The sequence below is a fragment of the Lygodium microphyllum genome, chromosome 24 (genome assembly GCF_053477565.2).
Source record: "Lygodium microphyllum isolate KBCC chromosome 24, Lygodium_microphyllum_v1.1.10, whole genome shotgun sequence".
In the NCBI taxonomy this organism is placed as follows: Eukaryota; Viridiplantae; Streptophyta; class Polypodiopsida; order Schizaeales; family Lygodiaceae; genus Lygodium; species Lygodium microphyllum.
This window is the reverse complement of record NC_141158.1, coordinates 125,342,094-125,366,067: the sequence shown is the minus strand read 5'-3', so window position 1 is coordinate 125,366,067 and position 23,974 is coordinate 125,342,094.

Here is a 23,974-nt window from a genome sequence, read left to right as displayed (position 1 = left end):
TGGCCGAAGGAAGAAAGTGTTAAGAGCATTTTTGCATAATATTGCTCTTAGATCCCAAGGGGAAGAGCAATTATGCAATGGGAAATATTATTTCATCTACTCTTGCATTGTTTTGGAAAGAATGCAATTGGTTTTATTGGTTGATCAAACAATATCCTAAATGCTTTTACATTCAACTGGTTGTTAGTTGTTGTTTGGATGATTATTCCAAGTGCTTGTGATTTATGGTAAATGCATGGCAAGGGTCTGTGATGACAAGACGCCATGGGAATAAAGGAACGTTTTCTTGGAAAATGATATTAGGCTGAATGCCTTGTTTGTGCTTGATTCTTAAAGGATTTAATTAAGGAAGGATATATTGTACGGGTGGATCACCTCCATGGTCGCACCGCGTATTAACCCGAGAGGGCACTGCTCGATTCATGGGCCGAAGGTCGAGCGGTGAAAAGGCCAACCACGGGAATGATGTTTCGCTCCTAGACAGCTTGCGGGTCAGTTGGAGCTCTGGACACCCCTTGCTAGGTCTAGAATGGAGTTAAAGACCTCCGTGGCCCCCAACATCTGGGCATGTTGGGAGATCCTATTCTAGATAAGGGATTGAGTTTTGGTGCCATGTGAATTGGACCAGTCACTTCTGCAGGGCAGAAGGGATACTTCTGTCGGACAGAAGCGAAACATAATTTCTCCTGTATGGGCGGGAGACAAAGATTAACTTGAAGATAAGTTAAGGAACTTGTTTGATCTTGTTTGTCAATAGATTGCTTTGCTCTGTTTTCGTGTCTGTGCTATAATTTGCGCGAACGAACCTTGTTCCCTAAAAGGCTTAATTAATGAAGCTGATTTTAAGTGTCACACATAAATTGTTGAGATATCGAGCTCCACTCGTAATACGCCAGGGTGACCGTTGTGTATTTATGTCACCGACTTGTCAGTTGAGCAGACGCGGTTGGTACACCGCCCATGAATAATAGCTACATGATAGCTATCCTTATCTACTCTAGTTCGTGGCTTAGTTAGTATGCCACCTTAGTTAGTTGAGTTTGGTTTGAGACCCATATATAGGGTTCTTCTATTTCTCTGTACTTGAGTTCTTTTGGCTTACACAACTAAGGAGAGGAAAACTGTTTTCAGCCTCCACCTCTGTGTGTATTCCCCCATTGTGCAAGCAAGAAAGCTACAAGTGAGACTCCTTCCTTCTCTCCCACAATCTTGACATGGTATTAGAGCCTTGTTCGTGGTAAGGAGCTCAAGAAAGCAAGCCAAGCTCGCGGTGATTTGGTAAGAGGAGCAATGTTGCTTTCATTTTCTGTTTTGGGAGCAGATCTCTGCAGGTAGTACAGCCGAAAATTGCAAGAGTGCATTGTCTCAGGTTGAGACGCCCTTCGCGGTGAAGCAAGAGGGCAGTACATGCTGCGGGGCAGGGCTTTAGCCCTTGGCGACCTTGTTTTTTTTATTTGAGGCCATTTCGGGGCCTGTTTTGGAGGCGGAAGTTTTCTGCACGCACTCAGGAAAAGGCCCAGTTGTAGGGCTTTAGCCCTTGGCGACCTTGTTTTTTTGATTTGAGGCCATTTCGGGGCCTGTTTTGGAGGCGAAAGTTTTCTGCACGCGCTCAGGAAAAGGCCCAGTTTTATGCTGTGCAGCCACTGTTCTACAAGTCGGTGAAAAGTTACTGTAGAAATTGCATCGTATGCTTGTGGCAGAGACATTGGGAGTTACAGAATCATCCCTGTTGCCTGTTGATGCAAAATCATCACTAGGAAGTGACTGTGTGGTCAAATACCACTTTCATCAGTTTTGCAGATTTGCCTTTGTGAGGCTGAAGCTGCGTTCTTTGCAGTGACAGAAATTTTTGCAGTGTTCTGTAATGGCATCTGATTCTCTCTCACAGATTGTCACTGAAAAGCTTGACAAGAACAACTTCCAAGCATGGAAGTTTAGAATGACGAATTTCCTTATGGGAAAAGGATATTGGGAATTTGTTGCAGGAAATGAAGAAGAACCAGTTCTTCCTGATGTTCCCAATCAACAGCAAATGCACGCATTTAAAGCATGGCATGAGAGAGCCAGGAAAGTTATGTACTGGCTGTCTATCAGCATTTCAGACTCTATGATTGTGCATATTCAAGATGCAAGTACGCCAAAGGAGGCATGGGATACTTTGTCAAAAATGTATAGCACAAATACGCAAGCCAGAAAAATGCAGCTCAAGCAAGAGTTGCATAATGTGCAAAGAAAAAATATGAGCATCAATGACTACCACATGAAGGTGAAGAAGATTGCAGATGCACTTGCTTCCATTGGGTTGCCAGTGGAAGATGATGATTTAGTTTCTGTGACCTTGAATGGTCTAGGAAAGGATTATGCACAGTTCCGAACATCCATTTCCGTCCGTGAAAGATTTCCTGATTTTGAGGAGTTGATTGCTCTTCTAATTTCTGAGTTACTCAAATGCTGGAAGAGGTAGAGGCAGAGGTAGAGGAGGCCGATATGGAGACCGTGGTAGAAATCAGAATATGCAGCAAACTCAAGAAAACCAGTCCTATGGAGGAGGACGTGGTAACTCTAGAGGCAGGGGGAGCCAAAGAGGTCGTGGTGGATGGCAAAGAGGCCAAAATGCAAACAGTAATGTTGAATGCTACTACTGTGGTAAAATGGGTCATATGGCTAAAAACTGCTATAAAAAGCAGAATGACATCATGAATGGAAAACTGCAACAAGGGAATTATGCATCTTCTAGCAGACAGGGTGATGACAGAAATGAGCACTTGTTTATGGTGCAGCACATGAACAATTCTGTGACAAGTGCAGAAGAAAGCAATGATGCATGGTATGTTGACTCAGGTGCATCAAACCACATGACAGCTCATGCAGAATGGATGGAGGATGCAAGAAAAATGGAAAAACCAGGATTTGTGGAGACTGGTGATGATACTGCACATCCTATTGTGCAGATTGGAAAAATTCCTTTGTCTATGCAGGATGGGAAAAAGAAATACCTGTCCGATGTATTTCATGTCCCGAATATCACCGAGAATCTGGTTTCTGTTCAACGTCGAATGGTTGAGCAGGGCTTGCAGGTCAGATTCAATCCTCATGGATGCTTTGTTGAGGATATGAAAAATAAAGGTCGCTTGATAGCAAAAGGAAAGAAGAAGGGCAGAATGTTTACATTGGATGCAGACATGTCTGAATTGAGTGCAACAATGTTTGCACATGGGACCGGTGTAGTTGCAGATATTGATATCCGGCATAAACGCATTGGTCATGTTAATGTACAGCGACTTAAATCAATGCAGACTCAAAATATTGTTGCAGGTTTGCCTAAATTCAAGGTTGCAGAAATGCATAAGGTATGTGAAGCCTGTCAGTTTGGAAAACAGGCAAGGAAACCATTTCCTAGACATGTTCAAGAGAGCGAGAATCCATTGCAATTAATCCACTCTGATGTGTGGACTACTAAAGCTGCATCTCTTGGAGGCTGTCATTATTTTGTCACTTTTATTGATGACTATAGCAGAAAAGTTTGGGTGTATTTTATGAAAAAGAAAAGTGAAGTTTTTGGGCATTTCAAAACCCTTAAAGCTATGGTTGAAAAAGAAACAGGCCTGCAAATAAAATGCCTAAGGTCAGATGGAGGGGAAGAGTACCTCTCAAATGAGTTTGCAAGGTTCCTGCAGGAGCATGGCATAAAGCAGCAATATTCATGCAGTCATACCCCAGAACAAAATGGAATCGCAGAAAGGAAAAACAGGCATATTGGAGAGGTATCTCGTGCCATGCTCAATGAAAAAGACTTGCCAGATTTTTATTGGGCTGAAGCAGTTGCTACAGCAGTCTACATAATGAACAGGACACCCACTGCAGCAATACATGGAATGACTCCAGAGGAGAGGTATACCGGTAGGAAACCAGATATTTCTCATTTGAAAATTTTTGGTTGCATTGCCTATGTACATGTGCCATATGAGTTGAGATCCAAGTTGGATCCAAAAGCTGAGAAGTGCATCTTTATTGGTTACTCTCTGCAGCAAAAAGGGTAGAGATGCTATAACCCTTCTACTCGTAAGTTTACAGTGAGCAGAGATGTTGTTTTTTATGAGATGAGTAGCTGGTGTAAACCAGTAAATGTGATTGATGATGTAGATGCACAAAATGGTAATGCTGCACAGAATTCACAGCAGCAGTCACAAAATATTAGTGGACCTGGAGCGTCCTCTAGCAGTGGTTCACATTCTTCGCCATGGACAGGCAGATTGAGATCAAAAGAATCTTCTCAAAGTAATGCAGACAGTGGTATGCAGGTATCACGAAAAGGAAAAGAGAAGGTTGATCGGCCCATGTTTGATGTGAATGCAGGTCACTCTTATGTGGATGGTGAATCCAGTGGCTCAGAACAGAGCATTGATGATGAGTTGGGTATTCCTTCTATTGTTACACCTGGAGTAAGGAAGACCAGGGATGTTTTGAGAGCACCTGGGAGTGAACCTACTTTGCGCAAGTCTACGAGAGCTAGGTATCCTGTGGATAGGCTGAAATATGATGGATTTACAGCCATTCACTATGCATATATGGTCAAAGTGATACAGGAACCGGAACCCACTTCTTTTGAGCAAGCCATGGGAAAAGAAAAATGGGAGAAAGCCGTGGATGAAGAAATGGATGCCTTGGAAGCAAATGCTACATGGGAATTGGTACCTTTGCCTAAAGGTAAAAATGCAATTGGCTGTAAGTGGGTTTATAAGGTGAAGCACAATGCAGATGGTTCTGTGAACAGATACAAGGCAAGATTAGTAGTCAAGGGGTATGCATAAACATATGGCATTGACTATGAAGAAACATTCAGTCCGGTTGCAAGGATGGCAACCGTAAGAGCAGTCATTGCTATGGCTGCATCAAAGGGATGGTCTTTACATCAGATGGATGTAAAGAATGCCTTCTTGCACGGTGATTTGCAAGAAGAGGTCTATATGGAGCAACCACCAGGTTAGGTGCATGCTGTTCATCCTGAGCTTGTTTGCAGGTTGAAGAAAGCCTTGTATGGCTTGAAGCAAGCACCTAGAGCATGGTCTGACAAGATAGGACAGTATCTTGTCACTATTGGCTTTCAGATTTCCAAGGCAAATTTCTCACTTTATGTGAGAAAAACAGAGAAAGGTATTATGCTACTTGTCATTTATGTTGATGATTTGATTGTGGCAGGTGACAGTGATGAAGATATCCTTCATGTGAAAATGCTATTGAAGCAGAAGTTTGAAATGAAGGATTTGGGAGAGCTGCGTTATTTCTTGGGTATTGAGGTGATTAGATCACCAAGTGGGATACAGCTCTTGCAGAGGCAGTATGGATTGGACATGCTGTCCAAATATGGGATGACAGGCTGTAAGCCTATTTCGGTTCCTTTGGAGCAGAATGTGAAGCTGAGCACAGATGCAGGTGAGCTTCTAGAAGACCCTACTATGTACAGACGCATAGTAGGAAGCTTGATTTATATGACTATTACCAGGCCAGATTTGAGCTATGCTGTTGGATTGGTAAGTCAGTTTATGCAGGCTCCAAGGAAACCACATTTGGATGCAGCTAGACGCATACTCAGGTATGTGAAGTCCACATTACAGTATGGACTATTTTATGAGACTGGGGTTCAGATACAGTTGCATGGATACACTGATGCTGATTGGGCTGGTAGTATTTCCGATAGACGATCTACCAGTGGATATGTGTTCTCTTTTGGGAGTGATGCAGTCACTTGGAGCAGCAAGAAACAGCCTACAGTTGCCTTGTCGAGCACAGAGGCTGAGTACAGGGGTGCAGCAATGGCTGCATGTGAGGTAGCTTGGTTGCATAAGCTACTTTATGATATGCATCACTCTACAGATGGACCAGTTGTCATTTATTGTGACAACATGAGTAGTATACACTTGGCAAATAACCCAGTCTATCATGCTAGAACAAAGCACATTGAGGTGCATTATCACTATGTGTGAGAGAGGTGTTTTACTAGGTCTTATTGATCTAGTTTATGTCAGCACAGAGGATCAGGTAGCTGACATATTCACGAAGGCATTGGGCGCGCAGAGAAGCTACGCAAGTTCAGAGACCTACTTGGTGTGCAGGAATTGGGATTGAGCTCGAGGGGGAGTGTTGAGATATCGAGCTCCACTCGTGATACGCCAGGGTGACCGTTGTGTATTTATGTCACCGACTTGTCAGTTGAGCAGACGCGGTTGGTACACCGCCCATGAATAATAGCTACATGATAGCTATCCTTATCTACTCTAGTTCGTGGCTCAGTTAGTATGCCACCTTAGTTAGTTGAGTTTGGTTTGAGACCCATATATAGGGTTCTTCTATTTCTTTGTACTTGAGTTCTTTTGGCTTACACAACTAAGAAGAGAAGAATTGTTTTCAGCCTCCACCTCTGTGTGTATTCCCCAATTGTGCAAGCAAGAAAGCTACAAGTGAGACTCCTTCCTTCTCTCCCACAATCTTGACATAAATGTGGTAGGACCTAATTAGAAAACTAAAGCTATTAAGGGAAGCGGGTGGGCGGAACCCCCGACGGGTCCGTCCTATGGGCAGGGTGGTCCCAGAGAACTGGGAGGCTTCTCACAAGTTTGTATCGTCATTCGACCTTTAGGTATTGATAGGTTAGAACCCGATTCGTGCCGTTTTAGGGGACCGGAATGGGACTATGCCCTATGGGCAGAGAGGTTGAGCAACGCATCCCTCTCGTTTCCCATTCTCTTTGAACCAAGTGCGGCATAGATCTGCTTCGGGTTGGGTATCTCTGCGTAAAGTAGGATGCCCAATACCCGACGCTAGAATGCTAACAGGAGACCTTGACAACTAGGAACCCAAATTTCAGGTCGATCCTGGTGGGTTCGGTCGTGAACGTTCCGTTGCGAGGCGGATTCGGGAAACCCTAGGCGACAAAACTCGGAACATTCCTTGGGAGTGCCGGGCAGCGACGCTTAGATTCGTTTCTCGATAGACCGCCAAAAGAGTGCCTGGAAAGCCGATGGGCGGGCACCTCACGGTCGGTATCACAGCGAAATTTTGTAATGATACGTGATTGATTAATGTATGGTTCGTAGACATATCCTAAACAAAATAATCTAAGCAGTATGGCTTGATTGTTAGGCACCTTCTGCACCCACGAATGTTGACATGCAAGAGAAGAAATTCCTTCTCAAGCAAATTAAGGTACCCGAGTTTGATGGAGAAGGGATGGACATTGCAGCAGAGGCAGAGATATGGATCGAGTCGATGGATGACTGTTTCTTTGCTTCGGGAACTGCCTCTACCAATCAAGCAATGATAGACAAACTTAAGTTAGTTGGCCAGGCTCGATTACGGTGGAAGCAATGGTGCAAAGATGAAGGTGTTTCTGAAGCCGCTGTTACTTGGGTTCAGCTGAAAGACGCTGTACGCAGACGATACCTTCCGCCAAACTACCAGACTTTGAAGATGAATGAACTCTTCAGGCTAAAGCAACTAGGATTAACTTTGGAAGCTTACTACTCAAAGTTTGTAACCCTACTGAAATACGCACCACCTATGGATATTGCGCAGCACCAAGTATCCAAGTTTTGCCATGGCCTAAACACTCCTCTGAACCACCGTCTTGAAGCAATGCGTCCAACAGACTTGCAAGACGCATTACTCCGAGCGAATCCAATCGTCGAAGAATTTAAATCGGAAAATTTTAGTAAAGATGACTCCCGAGATCTGGGTAAGAGATGCCATACATGTGGAGAGATAGGGCACATCCGTAGGAGATGTCCCTACCGTCAATGTTTCCATTGCAATGAGCTAGGACATGTCCAAGTAGACTGCGCTGACTTAAGTCCAAAAGATACGGAGTCTCCAAGAAAACGAAGTTACACAAGTGCAGTCTTCGGATATATAGAGGAATCATATGAAGACGAATACTTAGAACCTACTACACCACTTTAGGATTATTAGAAATCCTAGAAATTTTGTCGACATGAAATACAACTTGTATTGGAATAAACTTTACTCTTGTAACTACAGTTAACTTGAGTAATATGAGTTGCGTCTATTTTGAGCCTAGAACTTGCAAATGATTAGAGATACTCTGGCAAGGAATGATAGTCATAATGTGCAATGAATTTCTCTTAAGTCATTTCTTCTCAACTGATATAGATTGGGTCTTACCAGAATGTCGAAGCTTGGAAGTATTCTTTGGCATTACAAGCAAAGCCAATTGTCCATGGAGCTCAGTCCCGAACTAAGGGCAGGACAATCTGGAAATGTAGTTTCCAAGGTAAAGGACCACTCCAATCTGCTAAAAGAATCCTAGAACACTTTGGTCTAAAGAAGAAAATCTTACTAAGGACAACCAAAAATCCTGTGACCACAAGTGATAAAGCTCCGCCCTGTTTCTATTGCAGGGAGTTAGGTCATTTCAAAAGGGAATGTCCAAAGCACCCTAAACACCGATGCTCTGAGTGTCACAACATCGGACATAACTATATCAATTGTCCCCACGGAACTCGAAGAGAACTCGAGCTTACAAGAAATAAGCCGTACAAGCTCCAATGATCTAGAATATACCAAGTGCTTAGGAAAAACCTAGAAGATATCCATGAGATGTAACTACAATAAATTTTCTATTGTAACCAAGACTCAAATATATCAAATACCATAGGTTGTTCTTTTCAAAAGATCGTATGTCTGTGAGAGGTCAGAGTAGCGCAGCAGAAGCGCGGTGTTCCATAACCCACATATTCCAAGATGATACCCCCTGTTTCTCTCGAGATGAGGACATCTCGATTTCTCAAAGGGGAGGAGGATGTAATATCTCCGCACAATAAAAGTTAGTTGGTTGGTTCGTAAGTTAGTTAGTCAATTAATAAGTTAGTAAGATTACTGACTAAAGACTAACTAAGGTAAAAACTAAGTAACATTAACTATTGATAATTTTCATTTAATTTAAAATATTTTATTTAGAAAAATCAAGAGTCGTAAATTCGATACTTTTCTCGAATTGGCAAAGACCGTAGATACCCTTCACGTAAATTACAACGTGAACGAGACTTATGAGTTATATTAATCACTAAGTTCATGTGTATAGTTTGGAAGGTCCAAAAATATTAGATTTTGGGCAAAGCTAGTATATTTTAGATATTATCCTTAAAAAACGATACGGAACTAGATGCCATTTAAAAGAAAAGACAAGTGATATTTTAGTGAGTTTGAAGATTTTATAAAATAAAAAATAAAGAAAAGTGACTGGCGAAATCGCGCGCGCCGTGATCGCAGTTTACAGGCAGCAGACAGCGCTTCGAACAGAGAAAAGAAGAAGGAGCGAACTGAGAGCTTTCTAAGCAAGTGTCTTGGAGTTTTACCCCCCTTTCGGAGCCAATGGAACCATCAGATTTATGATCTGAGCATCAGATAACTGATCTTTCCAAGATCCCCCTCCATAAAGAGCTCTACTTCTCAACCACAAGCCCTCTTCTCTAATTCGCTATAAATATGAGGCATGGGAGAGGCATAGAAAGCAGAAGGAGACCCCGAGAGGCTGCAAGAGAGAGGTAGAGAGGAGGATACTCCTCCAAGAGATTGTGAGGAAGAGCTCGAAAGAGAGCTTGAGAGAGAGAGAGAGAGAGAGAGAGAGAGAGAGAGAGAGAGAGAAGAGTCACCCCGAGAGGCTGCAAGGAAGAGAGTTGGCTCAATTCCCTCTATCTCGATCCTTGACTTAACCATGTTCTCTTACGCTCTCCCATCTTGAATCTACTCCACCTTCTTAATCTCTTGAGTCTACCTGCGGACGATGGCCTCCAAGCGAAGAATGTCGCGTGCGGATGACAATCCCGCAACCAACAACAAGGCTTCGAGCAAGGGCATCACTGTCAATCCAACTATAGTTCCGGTTGTAAGTAATGTATTTTCAAGTTGATAGATGCTTGCTTTGATTCTCGTATGAGATACGTTAAGCCCATACTATTGCACGAGTATAGGTCATGGGAAAGGATAAATTTCATCTCGCTTACTCGGAAGATGGAGTTTGTGAAGTGCATATATCAAGGGAAGATAATTGCACCTAGTCACATATGACTTATTTGCTAGTAGAGCAATTACAAGGAAGAATTAGTCAAGCGTTATGAATGGCATAGTCGTCAAAAGAACGACATTAAAAGATTGGGCATAGAAATGCTAGATTAAAGTATAGTCAAGGGTTATAGATAGCATAATTGCTAAAAGAATATGACATTAAGAATCATGAATGGAGAAGTACTAGTTTAAAGTTTAGATACTTCAAAAGTACTTAGCTTAACAGGCCAAATACTAAGAAAAACTAGATTCTAGGTCAATGCGAGGCCTATTGGAGTCTAATTACTTGAGATCATCTCGCACTTATCTTATCAAGTATTTATATGTTATGCCTATAACATGTTTGATATATGAGGATACATTTCTATCTGCCTCATGACTTGACTAAGAGCTAGTACAAGAAATTAATCGTAAGGGTTAAAACTAAGATATCTTGAGATCCGTCGGATAACGATGACTTTTGCTAATCCAAACTCAGGGTTGGGTTATCAATCAAGGTAAGTGACCTATAGAACTTACATCATGAATAGTGTTTGTACCCTTAACATATACCCTGGCCGAAGGAAGAAAGTGTTAAGAGCATTTTTGCATAATATTGCTCTTAGATCCCAAGGGGAAGAGCAATTATGCAATGGGAAATATTATTTCATCTACTCTTGCATTGTTTTGGAAAGAATGCAATTGGTTTTATTGGTTGATCAAACAATATCCTAAATGCTTTTACATTCAACTGGTTGTTAGTTGTTGTTTGGATGATTATTCCAAGTGCTTGTGATTTATGGTAAATGCATGGCAAGGGTCTGTGATGACAAGACGCCATGGGAATAAAGGAACGTTTTCTTGGAAAATGATATTAGGCTGAATGCCTTGTTTGTGCTTGATTCTTAAAGGATTTAATTAAGGAAGGATATATTGTACGGGTGGATCACCTCCATGGTCGCACCGCGTATTAACCCGAGAGGGCACTGCTCGATTCATGGGCCGAAGGTCGAGCGGTGAAAAGGCCAACCACGGGAATGATGTTTCGCTCCTAGACAGCTTGCGGGTCAGTTGGAGCTCTGGACACCCCTTGCTAGGTCTAGAATGGAGTTAAAGACCTCCGTGGCCCCCAACATCTGGGCATGTTGGGAGATCCTATTCTAGATAAGGGATTGAGTTTTGGTGCCATGTGAATTGGACCAGTCACTTCTGCAGGGCAGAAGGGATACTTCTGTCGGACAGAAGCGAAACATAATTTCTCCTGTATGGGCGGGAGACAAAGATTAACTTGAAGATAAGTTAAGGAACTTGTTTGATCTTGTTTGTCAATAGATTGCTTTGCTCTGTTTTCGTGTCTGTGCTATAATTTGCGCGAACGAACCTTGTTCCCTAAAAGGCTTAATTAATGAAGCTGATTTTAAGTGTCACACATAAATTGTTGAGATATCGAGCTCCACTCGTAATACGCCAGGGTGACCGTTGTGTATTTATGTCACCGACTTGTCAGTTGAGCAGACGCGGTTGGTACACCGCCCATGAATAATAGCTACATGATAGCTATCCTTATCTACTCTAGTTCGTGGCTTAGTTAGTATGCCACCTTAGTTAGTTGAGTTTGGTTTGAGACCCATATATAGGGTTCTTCTATTTCTCTGTACTTGAGTTCTTTTGGCTTACACAACTAAGGAGAGGAAAACTGTTTTCAGCCTCCACCTCTGTGTGTATTCCCCCATTGTGCAAGCAAGAAAGCTACAAGTGAGACTCCTTCCTTCTCTCCCACAATCTTGACATGGTATTAGAGCCTTGTTCGTGGTAAGGAGCTCAAGAAAGCAAGCCAAGCTCGCGGTGATTTGGTAAGAGGAGCAATGTTGCTTTCATTTTCTGTTTTGGGAGCAGATCTCTGCAGGTAGTACAGCCGAAAATTGCAAGAGTGCATTGTCTCAGGTTGAGACGCCCTTCGCGGTGAAGCAAGAGGGCAGTACATGCTGCGGGGCAGGGCTTTAGCCCTTGGCGACCTTGTTTTTTTTATTTGAGGCCATTTCGGGGCCTGTTTTGGAGGCGGAAGTTTTCTGCACGCACTCAGGAAAAGGCCCAGTTGTAGGGCTTTAGCCCTTGGCGACCTTGTTTTTTTGATTTGAGGCCATTTCGGGGCCTGTTTTGGAGGCGAAAGTTTTCTGCACGCGCTCAGGAAAAGGCCCAGTTTTATGCTGTGCAGCCACTGTTCTACAAGTCGGTGAAAAGTTACTGTAGAAATTGCATCGTATGCTTGTGGCAGAGACATTGGGAGTTACAGAATCATCCCTGTTGCCTGTTGATGCAAAATCATCACTAGGAAGTGACTGTGTGGTCAAATACCACTTTCATCAGTTTTGCAGATTTGCCTTTGTGAGGCTGAAGCTGCGTTCTTTGCAGTGACAGAAATTTTTGCAGTGTTCTGTAATGGCATCTGATTCTCTCTCACAGATTGTCACTGAAAAGCTTGACAAGAACAACTTCCAAGCATGGAAGTTTAGAATGACGAATTTCCTTATGGGAAAAGGATATTGGGAATTTGTTGCAGGAAATGAAGAAGAACCAGTTCTTCCTGATGTTCCCAATCAACAGCAAATGCACGCATTTAAAGCATGGCATGAGAGAGCCAGGAAAGTTATGTACTGGCTGTCTATCAGCATTTCAGACTCTATGATTGTGCATATTCAAGATGCAAGTACGCCAAAGGAGGCATGGGATACTTTGTCAAAAATGTATAGCACAAATACGCAAGCCAGAAAAATGCAGCTCAAGCAAGAGTTGCATAATGTGCAAAGAAAAAATATGAGCATCAATGACTACCACATGAAGGTGAAGAAGATTGCAGATGCACTTGCTTCCATTGGGTTGCCAGTGGAAGATGATGATTTAGTTTCTGTGACCTTGAATGGTCTAGGAAAGGATTATGCACAGTTCCGAACATCCATTTCCGTCCGTGAAAGATTTCCTGATTTTGAGGAGTTGATTGCTCTTCTAATTTCTGAGTTACTCAAATGCTGGAAGAGGTAGAGGCAGAGGTAGAGGAGGCCGATATGGAGACCGTGGTAGAAATCAGAATATGCAGCAAACTCAAGAAAACCAGTCCTATGGAGGAGGACGTGGTAACTCTAGAGGCAGGGGGAGCCAAAGAGGTCGTGGTGGATGGCAAAGAGGCCAAAATGCAAACAGTAATGTTGAATGCTACTACTGTGGTAAAATGGGTCATATGGCTAAAAACTGCTATAAAAAGCAGAATGACATCATGAATGGAAAACTGCAACAAGGGAATTATGCATCTTCTAGCAGACAGGGTGATGACAGAAATGAGCACTTGTTTATGGTGCAGCACATGAACAATTCTGTGACAAGTGCAGAAGAAAGCAATGATGCATGGTATGTTGACTCAGGTGCATCAAACCACATGACAGCTCATGCAGAATGGATGGAGGATGCAAGAAAAATGGAAAAACCAGGATTTGTGGAGACTGGTGATGATACTGCACATCCTATTGTGCAGATTGGAAAAATTCCTTTGTCTATGCAGGATGGGAAAAAGAAATACCTGTCCGATGTATTTCATGTCCCGAATATCACCGAGAATCTGGTTTCTGTTCAACGTCGAATGGTTGAGCAGGGCTTGCAGGTCAGATTCAATCCTCATGGATGCTTTGTTGAGGATATGAAAAATAAAGGTCGCTTGATAGCAAAAGGAAAGAAGAAGGGCAGAATGTTTACATTGGATGCAGACATGTCTGAATTGAGTGCAACAATGTTTGCACATGGGACCGGTGTAGTTGCAGATATTGATATCCGGCATAAACGCATTGGTCATGTTAATGTACAGCGACTTAAATCAATGCAGACTCAAAATATTGTTGCAGGTTTGCCTAAATTCAAGGTTGCAGAAATGCATAAGGTATGTGAAGCCTGTCAGTTTGGAAAACAGGCAAGGAAACCATTTCCTAGACATGTTCAAGAGAGCGAGAATCCATTGCAATTAATCCACTCTGATGTGTGGACTACTAAAGCTGCATCTCTTGGAGGCTGTCATTATTTTGTCACTTTTATTGATGACTATAGCAGAAAAGTTTGGGTGTATTTTATGAAAAAGAAAAGTGAAGTTTTTGGGCATTTCAAAACCCTTAAAGCTATGGTTGAAAAAGAAACAGGCCTGCAAATAAAATGCCTAAGGTCAGATGGAGGGGAAGAGTACCTCTCAAATGAGTTTGCAAGGTTCCTGCAGGAGCATGGCATAAAGCAGCAATATTCATGCAGTCATACCCCAGAACAAAATGGAATCGCAGAAAGGAAAAACAGGCATATTGGAGAGGTATCTCGTGCCATGCTCAATGAAAAAGACTTGCCAGATTTTTATTGGGCTGAAGCAGTTGCTACAGCAGTCTACATAATGAACAGGACACCCACTGCAGCAATACATGGAATGACTCCAGAGGAGAGGTATACCGGTAGGAAACCAGATATTTCTCATTTGAAAATTTTTGGTTGCATTGCCTATGTACATGTGCCATATGAGTTGAGATCCAAGTTGGATCCAAAAGCTGAGAAGTGCATCTTTATTGGTTACTCTCTGCAGCAAAAAGGGTAGAGATGCTATAACCCTTCTACTCGTAAGTTTACAGTGAGCAGAGATGTTGTTTTTTATGAGATGAGTAGCTGGTGTAAACCAGTAAATGTGATTGATGATGTAGATGCACAAAATGGTAATGCTGCACAGAATTCACAGCAGCAGTCACAAAATATTAGTGGACCTGGAGCGTCCTCTAGCAGTGGTTCACATTCTTCGCCATGGACAGGCAGATTGAGATCAAAAGAATCTTCTCAAAGTAATGCAGACAGTGGTATGCAGGTATCACGAAAAGGAAAAGAGAAGGTTGATCGGCCCATGTTTGATGTGAATGCAGGTCACTCTTATGTGGATGGTGAATCCAGTGGCTCAGAACAGAGCATTGATGATGAGTTGGGTATTCCTTCTATTGTTACACCTGGAGTAAGGAAGACCAGGGATGTTTTGAGAGCACCTGGGAGTGAACCTACTTTGCGCAAGTCTACGAGAGCTAGGTATCCTGTGGATAGGCTGAAATATGATGGATTTACAGCCATTCACTATGCATATATGGTCAAAGTGATACAGGAACCGGAACCCACTTCTTTTGAGCAAGCCATGGGAAAAGAAAAATGGGAGAAAGCCGTGGATGAAGAAATGGATGCCTTGGAAGCAAATGCTACATGGGAATTGGTACCTTTGCCTAAAGGTAAAAATGCAATTGGCTGTAAGTGGGTTTATAAGGTGAAGCACAATGCAGATGGTTCTGTGAACAGATACAAGGCAAGATTAGTAGTCAAGGGGTATGCATAAACATATGGCATTGACTATGAAGAAACATTCAGTCCGGTTGCAAGGATGGCAACCGTAAGAGCAGTCATTGCTATGGCTGCATCAAAGGGATGGTCTTTACATCAGATGGATGTAAAGAATGCCTTCTTGCACGGTGATTTGCAAGAAGAGGTCTATATGGAGCAACCACCAGGTTAGGTGCATGCTGTTCATCCTGAGCTTGTTTGCAGGTTGAAGAAAGCCTTGTATGGCTTGAAGCAAGCACCTAGAGCATGGTCTGACAAGATAGGACAGTATCTTGTCACTATTGGCTTTCAGATTTCCAAGGCAAATTTCTCACTTTATGTGAGAAAAACAGAGAAAGGTATTATGCTACTTGTCATTTATGTTGATGATTTGATTGTGGCAGGTGACAGTGATGAAGATATCCTTCATGTGAAAATGCTATTGAAGCAGAAGTTTGAAATGAAGGATTTGGGAGAGCTGCGTTATTTCTTGGGTATTGAGGTGAATAGATCACCAAGTGGGATACAGCTCTTGCAGAGGCAGTATGGATTGGACATGCTGTCCAAATATGGGATGACAGGCTGTAAGCCTATTTCGGTTCCTTTGGAGCAGAATGTGAAGCTGAGCACAGATGCAGGTGAGCTTCTAGAAGACCCTACTATGTACAGACGCATAGTAGGAAGCTTGATTTATATGACTATTACCAGGCCAGATTTGAGCTATGCTGTTGGATTGGTAAGTCAGTTTATGCAGGCTCCAAGGAAACCACATTTGGATGCAGCTAGACGCATACTCAGGTATGTGAAGTCCACATTACAGTATGGACTATTTTATGAGACTGGGGTTCAGATACAGTTGCATGGATACACTGATGCTGATTGGGATGGTAGTATTTCCGATAGACGATCTACCAGTGGATATGTGTTCTCTTTTGGGAGTGATGCAGTCACTTGGAGCAGCAAGAAACAGCCTACAGTTGCCTTGTCGAGCACAGAGGCTGAGTACAGGGGTGCAGCAATGGCTGCATGTGAGGTAGCTTGGTTGCATAAGCTACTTTATGATATGCATCACTCTACAGATGGACCAGTTGTCATTTATTGTGACAACATGAGTAGTATACACTTGGCAAATAACCCAGTCTATCATGCTAGAACAAAGCACATTGAGGTGCATTATCACTATGTGTGAGAGAGGTGTTTTACTAGGTCTTATTGATCTAGTTTATGTCAGCACAGAGGATCAGGTAGCTGACATATTCACGAAGGCATTGGGCGCGCAGAGAAGCTACGCAAGTTCAGAGACCTACTTGGTGTGCAGGAATTGGGATTGAGCTCGAGGGGGAGTGTTGAGATATCGAGCTCCACTCGTGATACGCCAGGGTGACCGTTGTGTATTTATGTCACCGACTTGTCAGTTGAGCAGACGCGGTTGGTACACCGCCCATGAATAATAGCTACATGATAGCTATCCTTATCTACTCTAGTTCGTGGCTCAGTTAGTATGCCACCTTAGTTAGTTGAGTTTGGTTTGAGACCCATATATAGGGTTCTTCTATTTCTTTGTACTTGAGTTCTTTTGGCTTACACAACTAAGAAGAGAAGAATTGTTTTCAGCCTCCACCTCTGTGTGTATTCCCCAATTGTGCAAGCAAGAAAGCTACAAGTGAGACTCCTTCCTTCTCTCCCACAATCTTGACATAAATGTGGTAGGACCTAATTAGAAAACTAAAGCTATTAAGGGAAGCGGGTGGGCGGAACCCCCGACGGGTCCGTCCTATGGGCAGGGTGGTCCCAGAGAACTGGGAGGCTTCTCACAAGTTTGTATCGTCATTCGACCTTTAGGTATTGATAGGTTAGAACCCGATTCGTGCCGTTTTAGGGGACCGGAATGGGACTATGCCCTATGGGCAGAGAGGTTGAGCAACGCATCCCTCTCGTTTCCCATTCTCTTTGAACCAAGTGCGGCATAGATCTGCTTCGGGTTGGGTATCTCTGCGTAAAGTAGGATGCCCAATACCCGACGCTAGAATGCTAACAGGAGACCTTGACAACTAGGAACCCAAATTTCAGGTCGATCCTGGTGGGTTCGGTCGTGAACGTTCCGTTGCGAGGCGGATTCCGGAAACCCTAGGCGACAAAACTCGGAACATTCCTTGGGAGTGCCGGGCAGCGACGCTTAGATTCGTTTCTCGATAGACCGCCAAAAGAGTGCCTGGAAAGCCGATGGGCGGGCACCTCACGGTCGGTATCACAGCGAAATTTTGTAATGATACGTGATTGATTAATGTATGGTTCGTAGACATATCCGAAACAAAATAATCTAAGCAGTATGGCTTGATTGTTAGGCACCTTCTGCACCCACGAATGTTGACATGCAAGAGAAGAAATTCCTTCTCAAGCAAATTAAGGTACCCGAGTTTGATGGAGAAGGGATGGACATTGCAGCAGAGGCAGAGATATGGATCGAGTCGATGGATGACTGTTTCTTTGCTTCGGGAACTGCCTCTACCAATCAAGAAATGATAGACAAACTTAAGTTAGTTGGCCAGGCTCGATTACGGTGGAAGCAATGGTGCAAAGATGAAGGTGTTTCTGAAGCCGCTGTTACTTGGGTTCAGCTGAAAGACGCTGTACGCAGACGATACCTTCCGCCAAACTACCAGACTTTGAAGATGAATGAACTCTTCAGGCTAAAGCAACTAGGATTAACTTTGGAAGCTTACTACTCAAAGTTTGTAACCCTACTGAAATACGCACCACCTATGGATATTGCGCAGCACCAAGTATCCAAGTTTTGCCATGGCCTAAACACTCCTCTGAACCACCGTCTTGAAGCAATGCGTCCAACAGACTTGCAAGACGCATTACTCCGAGCGAATCCAATCGTCGAAGAATTTAAATCGGAAAATTTTAGTAAAGATGACTCCCGAGATCTGGGTAAGAGATGCCATACATGTGGAGAGATAGGGCACATCCGTAGGAGATGTCCCTACCGTCAATGTTTCCATTGCAATGAGCTAGGACATGTCCAAGTAGACTGCGCTGACTTAAGTCCAAAAGATACGGAGTCTCCAAGAAAACGAAGTTACACAAGTGCAGTCTTCGGATATATAGAGGAATCATATGAAGACGAATACTTAGAACCTACTACACCACTTTAGGATTATTAGAAATCCTAGAAATTTTGTCGACATGAAATACAACTTGTATTGGAATAAACTTTACTCTTGTAACTACAGTTAACTTGAGTAATATGAGTTGCGTCTATTTTGAGCCTAGAACTTGCAAATGATTAGAGATACTCTGGCAAGGAATGATAGTCATAATGTGCAATGAATTTCTCTTAAGTCATTTCTTCTCAACTGATATAGATTGGGTCTTACCAGAATGTCGAAGCTTGGAAGTATTCTTTGGCATTACAAGCAAAGCCAATTGTCCATGGAGCTCAGTCCCGAACTAAGGGCAGGACAATCTGGAAATGTAGTTTCCAAGGTAAAGGACCACTCCAATCTGCTAAAAGAATCCTAGAACACTTTGGTCTAAAGAAGAAAATCTTACTAAGGACAACCAAAAATCCTGTGACCACAAGTGATAAAGCTCCGCCCTGTTTCTATTGCAGGGAGTTAGGTCATTTCAAAAGGGAATGTCCAAAGCACCCTAAACACCGATGCTCTGAGTGTCACAACATCGGACATAACTATATCAATTGTCCCCACGGAACTCGAAGAGAACTCGAGCTTACAAGAAATAAGCCGTACAAGCTCCAATGATCTAGAATATACCAAGTGCTTAGGAAAAACCTAGAAGATATCCATGAGATGTAACTACAATAAATTTTCTATTGTAACCAAGACTCAAATATATCAAATACCATAGGTTGTTCTTTTCAAAAGATCGTATGTCTGTGAGAGGTCAGAGTAGCGCAGCAGAAGCGCGGTGTTCCATAACCCACATATTCCAAGATGATACCCCCTGTTTCTCTCGAGATGAGGACATCTCGATTTCTCAAAGGGGAGGAGGATGTAATATCTCCGCACAATAAAAGTTAGTTGGTTGGTTCGTAAGTTAGTTAGTCAATTAATAAGTTAGTAAGATTACTGACTAAAGACTAACTAAGGTAAAAACTAAGTAACATTAACTATTGATAATTTTCATTTAATTTAAAATATTTTATTTAGAAAAATCAAGAGTCGTAAATTCGATACTTTTCTCGAATTGGCAAAGACCGTAGATACCCTTCACGTAAATTACAACGTGAACGAGACTTATGAGTTATATTAATCACTAAGTTCATGTGTATAGTTTGGAAGGTCCAAAAATATTAGATTTTGGGCAAAGCTAGTATATTTTAGATATTATCCTTAAAAAACGATACGGAACTAGATGCCATTTAAAAGAAAAGACGAGTGATATTTTAGTGAGTTTGAAGATTTTATAAAATAAAAAATAAAGAAAAGTGACTGGCGAAATCGCGCGCGCCGTGATCGCAGTTTACAGGCAGCAGACAGCGCTTCGAACAGAGAAAAGAAGAAGGAGCGAACTGAGAGCTTTCTAAGCAAGTGTCTTGGAGTTTTACCCCCCTTTCGGAGCCAATGGAACCATCAGATTTATGATCTGAGCATCAGATAACTGATCTTTCCAAGATCCCCCTCCATAAAGAGCTCTACTTCTCAACCACAAGCCCTCTTCTCTAATTCGCTATAAATATGAGGCATGGGAGAGGCATAGAAAGCAGAAGGAGACCCCGAGAGGCTGCAAGAGAGAGGTAGAGAGGAGGATACTCCTCCAAGAGATTGTGAGGAAGAGCTCGAAAGAGAGCTTGAGAGAGAGAGAGAGAGAGAGAGAGAGAGAGAGAGAGAGAGAGAGAGAGAGAGAGAGAGAGAGAGAGAGATAGAGAAGAGTCACCCCGAGAGGCTGCAAGGAAGAGAGTTGGCTCAATTCCCTCTATCTCGATCCTTGACTTAACCATGTTCTCTTACGCTCTCCCATCTTGAATCTACTCCACCTTCTTAATCTCTTGAGTCTACCTGCGGACGATGGCCTCCAAGCGAAGAATGTCGCGTGCGGATGACAATCCCGCAACCAACAACAAGGCTTCGAGCAAGGGCATCACTGTCAATCCAACTATAGTTCCGGTTGTAAGTAATGTATTTTCAAGTTGATAGATGCTTGCTTTGATTCTCGTATGAGATACGTTAAGCCCATACTATTGCACGAGTATAGGTCATGGGAAAGGATAAATTTCATCTCGCTTACTCGGAAGATGGAGTTTGTGAAGTGCATATATCAAGGGAAGATAATTGCACCTAGTCACATATGACTTATTTGCTAGTAGAGCAATTACAAGGAAGAATTAGTCAAGCGTTATGAATGGCATAGTCGTCAAAAGAACGACATTAAAAGATTGGGCATAGAAATGCTAGATTAAAGTATAGTCAAGGGTTATAGATAGCATAATTGCTAAAAGAATATGACATTAAGAATCATGAATGGAGAAGTACTAGTTTAAAGTTTAGATACTTCAAAAGTACTTAGCTTAACAGGCCAAATACTAAGAAAAACTAGATTCTAGGTCAATGCGAGGCCTATTGGAGTCTAATTACTTGAGATCATCTCGCACTTATCTTATCAAGTATTTATATGTTATGCTTATAACATGTTTGATATATGAGGATACATTTCTATCTGCCTCATGACTTGACTAAGAGCTAGTACAAGAAATTAATCGTAAGGGTTAAAACTAAGATATCTTGAGATCCGTCGGATAACGATGACTTTTGCTAATCCAAACTCAGGGTTGGGTTATCAATCAAGGTAAGTGACCTATAGAACTTACATCATGAATAGTGTTTGTACCCTTAACATATACCCTAGCCGAAGGAAGAAAGTGTTAAGAGCATTTTTGCATAATATTGCTCTTAGATCCCAAGGGGAAGAGCAATTATGCAATGGGAAATATTATTTCATCTACTCTTGCATTGTTTTGGAAAGAATGCAATTGGTTTTATTGGTTGATCAAACAATATCCTAAATGCTTTTACATTCAACTGGTTGTTAGTTGTTGTTTGGATGATTATTCCAAGTGCTTGTGATTTATGGTAAATGCATGGCAAGGGTCTGTGATGACAAGACGCCATGGGAATAAAGGAACGTTTTCTTGGAAAATGATATTAGGCTGAATGCCTTGTTTGTGCTTGATTCTTAAAGGATTTAATTAAGGAAGGATATATTGTACGGGTGGATCACCTCCATGGTCGCACCGCGTATTAACCCGAGAGGGCACTGCTCGATTCATGGGCCGAAGGTCGAGCGGTGAAAAGGCCAACCACGGGAATGATGTTTCGCTCCTAGACAGCTTGCGGGTCAGTTGGAGCTCTGGACACCCCTTGCTAGGTCTAGAATGGAGTTAAAGACCTCCGTGGCCCCCAACATCTGGGCATGTTGGGAGATCCTATTCTAGATAAGGGATTGAGTTTTGGTGCCATGTGAATTGGACCAGTCACTTCTGCAGGGCAGAAGGGATACTTCTGTCGGACAGAAGCGAAACATAATTTCTCCTGTATGGGCGGGAGACAAAGATTAACTTGAAGATAAGTTAAGGAACTTGTTTGATCTTGTTTGTCAATAGATTGCTTTGCTCTGTTTTCGTGTCTGTGCTATAATTTGCGCGAACGAACCTTGTTCCCTAAAAGGCTTAATTAATGAAGCTGATTTTAAGTGTCACACATAAATTGTTGAGATATCGAGCTCCACTCGTAATACGCCAGGGTGACCGTTGTGTATTTATGTCACCGACTTGTCAGTTGAGCAGACGCGGTTGGTACACCGCCCATGAATAATAGCTACATGATAGCTATCCTTATCTACTCTAGTTCGTGGCTTAGTTAGTATGCCACCTTAGTTAGTTGAGTTTGGTTTGAGACCCATATATAGGGTTCTTCTATTTCTCTGTACTTGAGTTCTTTTGGCTTACACAACTAAGGAGAGGAAAACTGTTTTCAGCCTCCACCTCTGTGTGTATTCTCCCATTGTGCAAGCAAGAAAGCTACAAGTGAGACTCCTTCCTTCTCTCCCACAATCTTGACATGGTATTAGAGCCTTGTTCGTGGTAAGGAGCTCAAGAAAGCAAGCCACGCTCGCGGTGATTTGGTAAGAGGAGCAATGTTGCTTTCATTTTCTGTTTTGGGAGCAGATCTCTGCAGGTAGTACAGCCGAAAATTGCAAGAGTGCATTGTCTCAGGTTGAGACGCCCTTCGCGGTGAAGCAAGAGGGCAGTACATGCTGCGGGGCAGGGCTTTAGCCCTTGGCGACCTTGTTTTTTTTATTTGAGGCCATTTCGGGGCCTGTTTTGGAGGCGGAAGTTTTCTGCACGCACTCAGGAAAAGGCCCAGTTGTAGGGCTTTAGCCCTTGGCGACCTTGTTTTTTTGATTTGAGGCCATTTCGGGGCCTGTTTTGGAGGCGAAAGTTTTCTGCACGCGCTCAGGAAAAGGCCCAGTTTTATGCTGTGCAGCCACTGTTCTACAAGTCGGTGAAAAGTTACTGTAGAAATTGCATCGTATGCTTGTGGCAGAGACATTGGGAGTTACAGAATCATCCCTGTTGCCTGTTGATGCAAAATCATCACTAGGAAGTGACTGTGTGGTCAAATACCACTTTCATCAGTTTTGCAGATTTGCCTTTGTGAGGCTGAAGCTGCGTTCTTTGCAGTGACAGAAATTTTTGCAGTGTTCTGTAATGGCATCTGATTCTCTCTCACAGATTGTCACTGAAAAGCTTGACAAGAACAACTTCCAAGCATGGAAGTTTAGAATGACGAATTTCCTTATGGGAAAAGGATATTGGAAATTTGTTGCAGGAAATGAAGAAGAACCAGTTCTTCCTGATGTTCCCAATCAACAGCAAATGCACGCATTTAAAGCATGGCATGAGAGAGCCAGGAAAGTTATGTACTGGCTGTCTATCAGCATTTCAGACTCTATGATTGTGCATATTCAAGATGCAAGTACGCCAAAGGAGGCATGGGATACTTTGTCAAAAATGTATAGCACAAATACGCAAGCCAGAAAAATGCAGCTCAAGCAAGAGTTGCATAATGTGCAAAGAAAAAATATGAGCATCAATGACTACCACATGAAGGTGAAGAAGATTGCAGATGCACTTGCTTCCATTGGGTTGCCAGTGGAAGATGATGATTTAGTTTCTGTGACCTTGAATGGTCTAGGAAAGGATTATGCACAGTTCCGAACATCCATTTCCGTCCGTGAAAGATTTCCTGATTTTGAGGAGTTGATTGCTCTTCTAATTTCTGAGTTACTCAAATGCTGGAAGAGGTAGAGGCAGAGGTAGAGGAGGCCGATATGGAGACCGTGGTAGAAATCAGAATATGCAGCAAACTCAAGAAAACCAGTCCTATGGAGGAGGACGTGGTAACTCTAGAGGCAGGGGGAGCCAAAGAGGTCGTGGTGGATGGCAAAGAGGCCAAAATGCAAACAGTAATGTTGAATGCTACTACTGTGGTAAAATGGGTCATATGGCTAAAAACTG